Source organism: Triticum aestivum, chromosome 4B (assembly GCF_018294505.1).
Source record: "Triticum aestivum cultivar Chinese Spring chromosome 4B, IWGSC CS RefSeq v2.1, whole genome shotgun sequence".
Taxonomy (NCBI): domain Eukaryota; kingdom Viridiplantae; phylum Streptophyta; class Magnoliopsida; order Poales; family Poaceae; genus Triticum; species Triticum aestivum.
In genome coordinates, this window is record NC_057804.1 from 672731062 (window position 1) to 672741128 (window position 10067).

Below are 10067 nucleotides of genomic sequence, written 5' to 3' on the forward strand. Positions count from 1 at the left end.
TTACTGTTTTGCGATCCCGGAGTGATATCCACGATTAACAAAACCCGGGGTGCGTTTACGTGACGGTTATCAACACTCACAGTTCTGGCCGATTCTGGGCCGTTTCATGGACTATTACTCTCTGTTTTGGGGTCCCGGAGTGATTTCCACGATTAACAAAAATCCAGGGTGCGTTTACGTATCGGTCATCAACACTTGTAATTTTGTCGATTCCGACCCGTTTCGTGGACTATTACTCACCGTTTTGGGGTCCCAAAGCGATTTCCATGGTTGTTGAACCCCAAGGTGCGCTTACGTGTCGGTCATCAACAATAGTAGTTTTGGCCGATTTTGGCCCGTTTCCTGGACTATTACTCAATGATTTGGGGTCCCTGAGCGATTTCCATGATTGATGAACCCCAGTTTGTGTTTATGTATTGATCATCAATAATCCTATGTTTGTCCAATTCTTGGCTCTTTCATGGACTAGTACTCACCGTTTTGGGGTCCCAAAGTGATTTCCATGGTTGTCGAACCCCAAGGTGTGTTGTACGTCGTCAAGACTCGTAGTTTGGTCAAATTCTGGCCCGTTTCTTGGACTATTACTCAGTTTTGGGGTCCCGAATTGATTTCCACGATTGACGAACCTCGGGGTGCGTTTACGTGTCAGTCATCAACACTGACAATATTGGCCGATTCTGGTCCATTTCGTGCACTATTACTCACCATTTTGGGGTGCCAGGACGATTTCAATGATTGACGATCCCCGGGGTGCGTTTACGTGTCCGTCGTGAACACTCATAGTTTTGGCCAATTCTGACCCGTTTCGTGGACTATTACTCATCGTTTTGGCGTCCCGAAGCGATTTCCATAGTTGTTGAACCCCAATGTGCGCTTACGTGTCGGTCATCAACACTCACAGTTTTGGCTGATTCTGGCCCGTTTCGTGGACTATTATTCACTGTTTTGGGGTCCTAGAGTGATTTCCACGATTAACGAATCCCGGGGTGTGTTTACGTGTCGGTCATCAACACTCGTAATTTTGGTCGATTCTGGTCCGTTTCGAGCACTATTACTCATCGTATTGGCCGATTTGCCCCATTTCATGGACTATTACTCATTGTTTTGGGGTCCCGGAGCGATTTCCATGATTGACGTACACGAGGGTGCGTTTACGTGTTGTTCACTAGCAATCCTAGTTTTGTTCGATTATGGGCTCTTTCTTGGACTATTACTCTCCGTTCTGGGGTCACAAAGCTATTTCAACGATTGACGAACCACAGGGTGTGTTTACATGTCGGTCATCAATACTCACAGTGGCCGATTCTGGCCCGTTTCATGGACTATTACTCACTTTTTGGGGTCCCGGAGTGATTTTCATGATTAACGAACCCCGGGGTGCATTTACATGTCGGTCATCCAAACTCATAGTTTTGGCTGATTCTGGTCCGTTTCGTGGACTATTACTCAATGTTTTGGGGTCCCGTAGTGATTTCCATGATTAACGAACCCCGGGATGCATTTACATGTCGGTCATCAACACTCATGGTTTTTGTCGATTCTAACCCGTTTCACGGACTATTACTCACCGTTTTGGGGTCCCAAATCGATTTCCATGGTTGTTGAACCCTAAGATGCGCTTACGTGTTAGTCATAAACAATCATAGTTTTGGCCGATTTTGGCCCATTTCATGGACTATTACTCACTGATTTGGGGTCCCTGAGCGATTTCCATGATTGACGAAGCCCGGGGTGCATTTATGTATCATTCATCAATAATCGTAGGTTTGTCTGATTCTGGGTTCTTTCATGGACTATTACTCACAGATTTGTGGTCCCAAAGTGATTTCCATGGTTGTCGAACCCCAAGATGTGCTAGTTGTCAAGACTCGCAGTTTGGGCCGATTCTGGCCCGTTTCTTGGACTATTACTCAGTTATGGGTTCCCAAAGTGATTTCCACGATTGATGAACCCTGGGGTGCGTTTACGTGTCGGTTATCAACACTCACAATTGTGACCAATTCTGGCCTGTTTCGTGCACTATTACTCACCGTTTTGGGGTCCCGGAGCGATTTCCATAGTTGTTGAACCCCAAGGTGCTCTTACGTGTCGGTCATCAACACTCGCAGTTTGACCGATTCTGGCCCGTTTCATGGACACATATCCGCTCGTGGCATTTATCTCATCAGCATCTGAGATCCAATTTGAGTCATTGTACCAGTCAAGCACCTTTGGATGCCCAGCATAGTGAATTCCATAACTCACCATGCCTTTCAAATAACGCATAACTCTCTCTAGAGCTTTCCAATGATCATCTCCCGGTTTTGGAACAAATCAGTTTAGTTTGCTAACAACAAAAGAGATGTGAGGTCTAGTAGCACTGGCTAAATACAAAAATGAGCCAATAATCTAAGAATATTTTAATTGATCTCTAGCAATTCTTCGATTCTTTCGAAGCAGCATGCTAGCATCGTATGGTGCTGGAGAGGGCATGTAGTCACTATAGCCAAATCGACTCAAGATCTTTTCCATATAGTGAGATTGAAGCAATGTAATCCCACCATCATTGTCTCTCAATAGCTTGATGTTCAGAATAACATCTACTGCTCTTAAAAACTTCATCCCAAAACAACAAGATAGGAATTCCTTGACCTCCTTAATAACATTCAGATTTTTTCGGAAAATCAATATGTCATCAACATACAAGCAAAGGATAACCCCTTCACCCCCACCATGGTGATAGTACACACATTTGTCAGCTTCGTTTACAACAAAGCCTGCGGTTCTTAAATTTCTTTCAAATTTCTCATGCCACTACTTACGTGCTTGCTTAAGTCCGTACAAAGACTTCAGCAACTTGCACACCTTTTCTTCATGGCCATTTACTACAAACCCGTCTGGTTGTTCCATATAAATTTCCTCGTCCAACTCTCCATTTAGGAAAGCAGTCTTAATACCCATTTGATGAACGAGAAGACCATGTGAGGCATCTAGTGAAAGTAGTACTCGAATAGTGGTCAGTCCAGCCATAGGTGAGTAAGTATCAAAGTAGTCTTCACCTTTTTTTTGGGTATAACCCTTGGCCATGAGCCGTGCCTTGTACTTCTCGATAGTACCATCAGGTCTAAGCTTCTTCTTGAATAATATCCATTTGCACCCTGTAGGTTTGCACCCATAAGGACGATCCCTGGGGTGCATTACGTGTCTGTCGTCAACACTCACAGTTTTGGCCAATTCGTTTAGCGCACTATTACTCAGCATTTTGGGGTCCCAAAACGATTTCCATATTTATAGAACCCCAAGGTGCGCTTACATGTCGGTCATCGACACTCATAGTTTTGGCCGATTCTGGCCCGTTTCGTGGACTATTACTCACAGTTTTGGGGGTCCCGGAGTGATTTCCACGATTAACGAACCCCGGGGTGCGTTTACGTGCCGGTCATCAACACTCACGGTTTTTGTCGAGTCTAACCCATTTCGTGGACAATTACTCATCGTTTTGGGGTCCCAAAGCGATTTGCATGTTTGTTGAACCCCAAGGTGTGCGTACGTGTCGATCATCAACAATCATAGTTTTGGCCGATTCTGGGCCGTTTCATGGACTATTACTCACTGATTTGGGGTCCCTAAGCGACGATTGATGATCCCTGGGGTGCGTTTATGTAGTTCATCAAAAATCCTAGGTTTGTCCTATTCTGGGCTCTTTCATGGACTATTACTCACTATTTTGGGGTCCCAGAGTGATTTCCATGGTTGTCGAACCCCAAGGTGTGCTTACGTGTTGGTCGTCAAGACTCACAGTTTGGGCCGATTCTGGCCCATTTCTTGGACTATTACTAAGTTTTGGGGTCCCGAAGTGATTTCCACGATTGATGAACCCCGGATTGCGTTTACGTGTCGGTCATCAACACTCACAATTTTGGCCGATTCTGGTCCGTTTAGTGCACTATTACTCACCGTTTTGGGGTCCCAGAGTGATTTCCATGATTGACAATCCCCGGGGTGCGTTTACGTGTCCGTCGTCAACACTCATAGTTTTGGCCAATTCTGACCCATTTTGTTGACTATTACTCACCGTTTTGGGTCCCGAAGCGATTTCCATAGTTTTTGACTCCAAGATGTGCTTATGTGTCGGTCATCAACACTCACGGTTTAGACCGATTCTTTCCTGTTTCATGGACTATTACTCACTGTTTTGGGGTCCCGGAGTGATATCCATGATTAACGAACCCTAGGGTGCGTTTACGTGTCGGTCATTAATACTCACAGTTTTGGCCGATTCAGGGCCGTTTCGAGGACTATTACTCGCGGTTTTGGGGTCCCGGAGTGATTTCCATGATTAACGAACCTCGGGCTGCGTTTACATGTTGGTCATCAACAATCGTGGTTTTTGTCGATTCTGGCCCGTTTCGTGGACTATTACTCACCATTTTGGGGTCCCACAGCGATTTCCGTGTTTGTTGAACCCCAAAGGTACGCTTACGTGTCAGTCATCAACAAACCCAGTTTTGGCTGATTCTGGCCCGTTTCATGGACTATTACTAACTTATTTGGGGTCCCTGAGAGATTTCCATGATTGATGAACCACGGGGTGCGTTTATGTATCGTTCATAAATAATCCTAGGTTTGTCCGATTCTAGGCTCTTTCATGGACTATTACTCACCGTTTTGGGGTCCCAACGTGATTTCGATGGTTGTCGAACCCCAAGATCCACTTACATGTCGGTCATCAACACTCACAGTTTTGGCTGATTCTGGCACGTTTCGTGGACTATTACTCACTGTTTTGGGGCCCCGGAGTGATTTCCACGATTAACAAACCTCGGGGTGTGTTTATGTGTCGGTCATCAACACTCTCAATTTTGGGGTGCTAGAGCGATATTTCCACGATTGACGATCCCTGGGCTGAGTTTACGTGCCCGTCGTCAACACTCACAGTTTTGGCCAATTCTGACCAGTTTCGTGGACTATTACTCACCGTTTTGGGTCCCGAAGAGATTTCCATAGTTGTTGAACCCAAGGTGCGCTTACATGTCGATCATCAACACTCACAGTTTTGGCCTATTCTTGCCCGTTTCGTGGACTACTACTCACTATTTTGGGGTCCCGGAGTGATGTCCACGATTAACTCACCCCGGGGTACATTTACGTGTCGGTCATCAACACTCACAATTTTGGCCGATACTAGTCCGTTTCGAGTACTATTACTCATCGCCTTGGGGTGCCAGAGCGATTTCCACGATTGACGATCCCCGGGGTGCGTTTACGTGTTCGTTGTCAACACTCACAGTTTTGGCTAATTCTGACCCATTTCATGGACTATTACTTACCGTTTTCGGGTCTCGAAGCGATTTCCATAGTTGTCGAACTCCGAGTTGTGCTTATGTGTCGGTCATCAACACTCATAGTTTTGGCCGATAGTGGCCCATTTCTTGGACTATTACTCACTGTTTTGGGGTCTCGGAGTGATTTCCACGAATAACGAACCCCGGGGTGCGTTTACGTGTCGGTCATCAACACTCGCGGTTCTTGTCGATTTCGACCCGTCTCGTGGACTATTACTCACAGTTTTGGGGTCCCAAAGTGATTTCCATGGTTGTCAAGGTGTGCTTACTTGTTGGTCGTCAAGACTCGCAGTTTAGGCCGATTCTGGACCGTTTCTTGGACTATTACTCAGTTTTGGGGTCTCGAAGCGATTTCCACGATTGATGAACCTCGGGGTGCGTTTACGTGTCCGCCGTCAGCACTTACAGTTTTGGCCAATTCTGACCCGTTTCATGGACTATTAATTACCGTTTAGGGGTCCCGAAGCGATTTCCATAGTTTTTGAACCCCAAGTTGCGCTTAAGTGTCGGTCATCAACACTCATTGTTTTGGCTGATTCTGGCCCGTTTCGTGGACTATTACTAAATGTTTTGGGACCCTGGAGTGATATCCACGATTAACGAATCCCGGGGTGCGTTTACGTGTCGGCCATCAACACTCACAATTTTGGTCGATTCTGGGCTGTTTCATGGACTATTACTCACTCTTTTGGGGTCCCGGAGCGATTTCCATGATTAACGAACCCCCGAGTGCGTTTATGTGTCGGTCATCAACACTCGCGGTTTTTATCGATTCTAACACACACTGGAATTCAAGACTCGCAGTTTGGGCGGATTCTGGCCCGTTTCTTGGACTATTACTCAGTTTTGGGGTCTCAAAGTGTTTTCCATGATTGACGAACCTCAGGGTGCGTTTACGTGTCGGTCATCAACACTAACAATATTGGCCGATTCTGGTCCGTTTCGTTCACTATTACTCACTGTTTTGGGGTCCCAGAACGATTTCCATGATTGACGATCACTGGGGTGCATTTACGTGTCCGTCGTCAACACTCACAGTTTTGGCCGATTCTGACCCGTTTCGTGGACTATTACTCACTGTTTGAGGTCCCGGAGTGATTTCCACGATTAACGAACCCCGTGGTGCGTTTGCGTGTCGGTCATCAACACTCGCAATTTTGGCCGATTCTAGTCCGTTCCGAGCATTATTACTCATCGTTTTGGCCGATTTGCCCCGTTTCATTAACTATTCCTCATTGTTTTGGGGTCCCGGAGTGATTTCCATGATTGACGTACCCCAGGGTGCGTTTACGTGTCATTCACCAGCAATCCTAGTTTTCTTCAATTCTAGGCTCTTTCTTGGACTATTACTCACCGTTTTGGGGTCCCAAGGCTATTTCGACGATTGACGAACCACAGGGTGCGTTTACATGTCGGTCATCAACACTCATAGTGGCTGATTCTGGCCCGTTTAATGGACTATTACTCACTGTTTTGGGGTCCCGGAGTGATTTTCATGATTAACGAACCCCGGGTGCATTTACATGTCAGTCATCAAAACTCACAGTTTTGGCCGATTCTGGCCCGTTTCATGGACTATTACTCACTATTTTGGGGGTCCCAATGATTTCCACGATTAACGAACCCCGGGTTGCGTTTACGTGCCGGTCATCAACACTCACGGTTTTTGTCGATTCTAACCCGTTTCTGGACTACTACTCACCGTTTTGGGGTCCCAAAGCAATTTCCATGGTTGTTGAACCCTAAGATGCGCTTACGTGTCGGTCCTCAACAATCGTAGTTTTGGCCGATTCTGGCCCGTTTCATGGACTATTCCTCACTGATTTGGGGTCCCTGAGCGATTTCCATGAATGACGAACCCCGGGGTGCGTTTATGTATCATTCATCAATAATCCTAGGTTTGTCCGATTCTGGGTTCTTTCATGGACTATTACTCACCGATTTGTGGTCCCAAAGTGATTTCCATGGTTGTCGAACCCCAAGGTGTGCTTACATGTTAGTTGTCAAGACTCGCAGTTTGGGCCGATTCTGGCCCGTTTCTTGGACTATTACTCAGTTATGGGGTCCCGAAGTGATTTCCACGATTGACGAACCCCGGGTGCGTTTACGTGTCGGTTATCAACACTCACAATTGTGACCAATTATGGTCTGTTTCGTGCACTATTACTCACCGTTTTGGGGTCCCGAAGCGATTTCCATAGCTTTTGAACCCCAAGGTGCGCTTACGTGTCGGTCATCAACACTCGCAGTTTTGACCGAATCTGGCCCGTTTCGTGGACACATATCCGCTCGTGGCATTTATCTCATCAGCATCTGAGATCCAATTTGAGTCACTGTACCCTTCAAGCACCTTTGGATTCCCATCATAGTGAATTCCATAACTCACAATGCCTTTCAAATAACGCATAACTCTCTCTAGAGCTTTCCAATGATCATCTCCCGGTTTTGAAACAAATCAGCTTAGTTTGCTAACAACAAAACAGATGTCAGGTCTGGTAGCACTGGCTAAATACATAAATGAGCCAATAATATAAGAATATTTTAATTGATCTCTAGCAATTCTTCGATTCCACTATGCTGCACGCTAGCATAACGCTAGCATCGTATGCCACTACTTTTCCATTGCCAAATCGACTACCTTTCGAAGCAGCACGCTAGCATCGTATGTTGCTGGAGAGGGCATGTAGTCACTATAGCCAAATCGACTCAAGATCTTTTCCATATAGTGAGATTGAAGCAATGTAATCCCACCATCATCGTCTCTCAATAGCTTGATGTTCAGAATAACATCTACTACTCTTAAATCCTTCATCCCAAAACAACAAGATAGGAATTCCTTGACCTCCTTAATAACATTCAGATTTGTTCGGAAAATCAATATGTCATCAACATACAAGCAAAGGAACCCCTTCACCCCCACCATGGTGATAGTACACACATTTGTTAGCTTCTTTTACAACAAAGCATGTGGTTCTTAAATTTCTTTCAAATTTCTCATGCCACTACTTAGGTGCTTGCTTAAGTCCGTAGAAAGACTTCAGCAGCTTGCACACCTTTTCTTCCTGACCATCTACTACAAACCTATCTGGTTGTTCCATATAAATTTCCTCGTCCAACTCTCCATTTAGGAAAGCAGTCATAATATCCATTTGATGAATGAGAAGACCATGTGAGGCACCTAGTGAAAGTAGTACTCAAATAGTGGTCAGTCGAGCCATAGGTGAGTAAGGAACAAAGAAGTCTTCACCTTTTTAGGTATAACCCTTGGCCATGAGCCGTGCCTTGTAATTCTCAATAGTTTTGGCCAAGTCTGACCCGGGGTGAGTCGTGCCATGCACCCATAAGGATGATCCCCGGGGTGCGTTATGTGTCTGTCGTCAACACACACAGTTTTGGCCAATTCTGACTCGTTTCATGGACTATACCATTTGGGGTCCCAAAGTGATTTCCATAGTTGTTGAACCCCAAGTTGCGGTTACATGTCAGTCATCAACACTCACAGTTATGGCCGATTCTGGCCTGTTTCGTGTACTATTACTCACTGTTTAGGGGTCCCGGAGTGATATCCACGATTAACGAACCCCGGGTTGCGTTTACATGTCGGTCATTAACACTCACGGTTTTGGCCGATTCAGGGCTAGTTTGGGGACTATTACTCATTGTTTTGGGGTCCCGGAGTGACTTCCATGATTAACGAACCCTGGGGTGCGTTTACATGTCGGTCATCAACACTCGTAGTTTTTGTCGATTCTGACCCATTTCATGGACTATTACTCACCGTTTTGTGGTCCCAAAGCGATTTCCATGTTTGTTGAACCCCAAAGGTGTGCTTACGTGTCAGTCATCAACAATCCCAGTTTTCCCTGATTCTGGCCCGTTTCATGGACTATGAGTAACTGATTTGGGGTCCCAGAGCGATTTCCATGACTGATGAACCTCGGGGTGCGTTTATGTATCGCTCATCAATGATCCTAGGTTTGGCCGATTCTAGTCTCTTTCATGGACTATTACTCACCGTTTTGGCATCCCAAAGTGATTTCCATGGTTGTCGAACCCCAAGATGTGCTTATGTGTTGGTCGTCAAGACTCGCAGTTTGAGCCGATTCTGGCCCGTTTCTTGGACTATTACTCAATTTTGGGGTCCCGAAGTGATTTCCATGATTGACGATCCCCAGGGTGCGTTTACAGGTCCGTCGTCAACACTCACAGTTTTGGCCAATTCAGACCCGTTTCATGGATTATTGCTCACTGTTTTGGGGTCCTGAAGCGATTTCCATAGTTGTTGAACCCCAAGGTGCGCTTACGTGTCGGTCATCAACACTCATAGTTTTGGCCGATTCTGGCCCGTTTCATGGACTACTACTCACTATTTTGGGGTCCCGGAGTGATTTCCACGATTAACAAACCCCGGGGTGCGTTTACGTGTCGGTTATCAACACTCACAATTTTTGCCGATTCCGGTCCATTTCGAGCAATATTACTCATCATTTTGGGGTGCCAGAGCGATTTCCACGATTGACGATCCCCGGGTGCGTTAACGTGTCCGTCGTCAACACTCACAGTTTTGGCCAATTCTGGCCCGCTTCATGGACTATTACTTCCGTTTTGGGGACCTGAAGCAATTTCCATCGTTGTTGAACCCCAAGTTGCGCTTACATGTCGGTCATCAAGACTCACATTTGGCCGATTCTGGCCTGTTTCATGGACTATTACTAAATGTTTTGGGTCCCGGAATTTCCATGA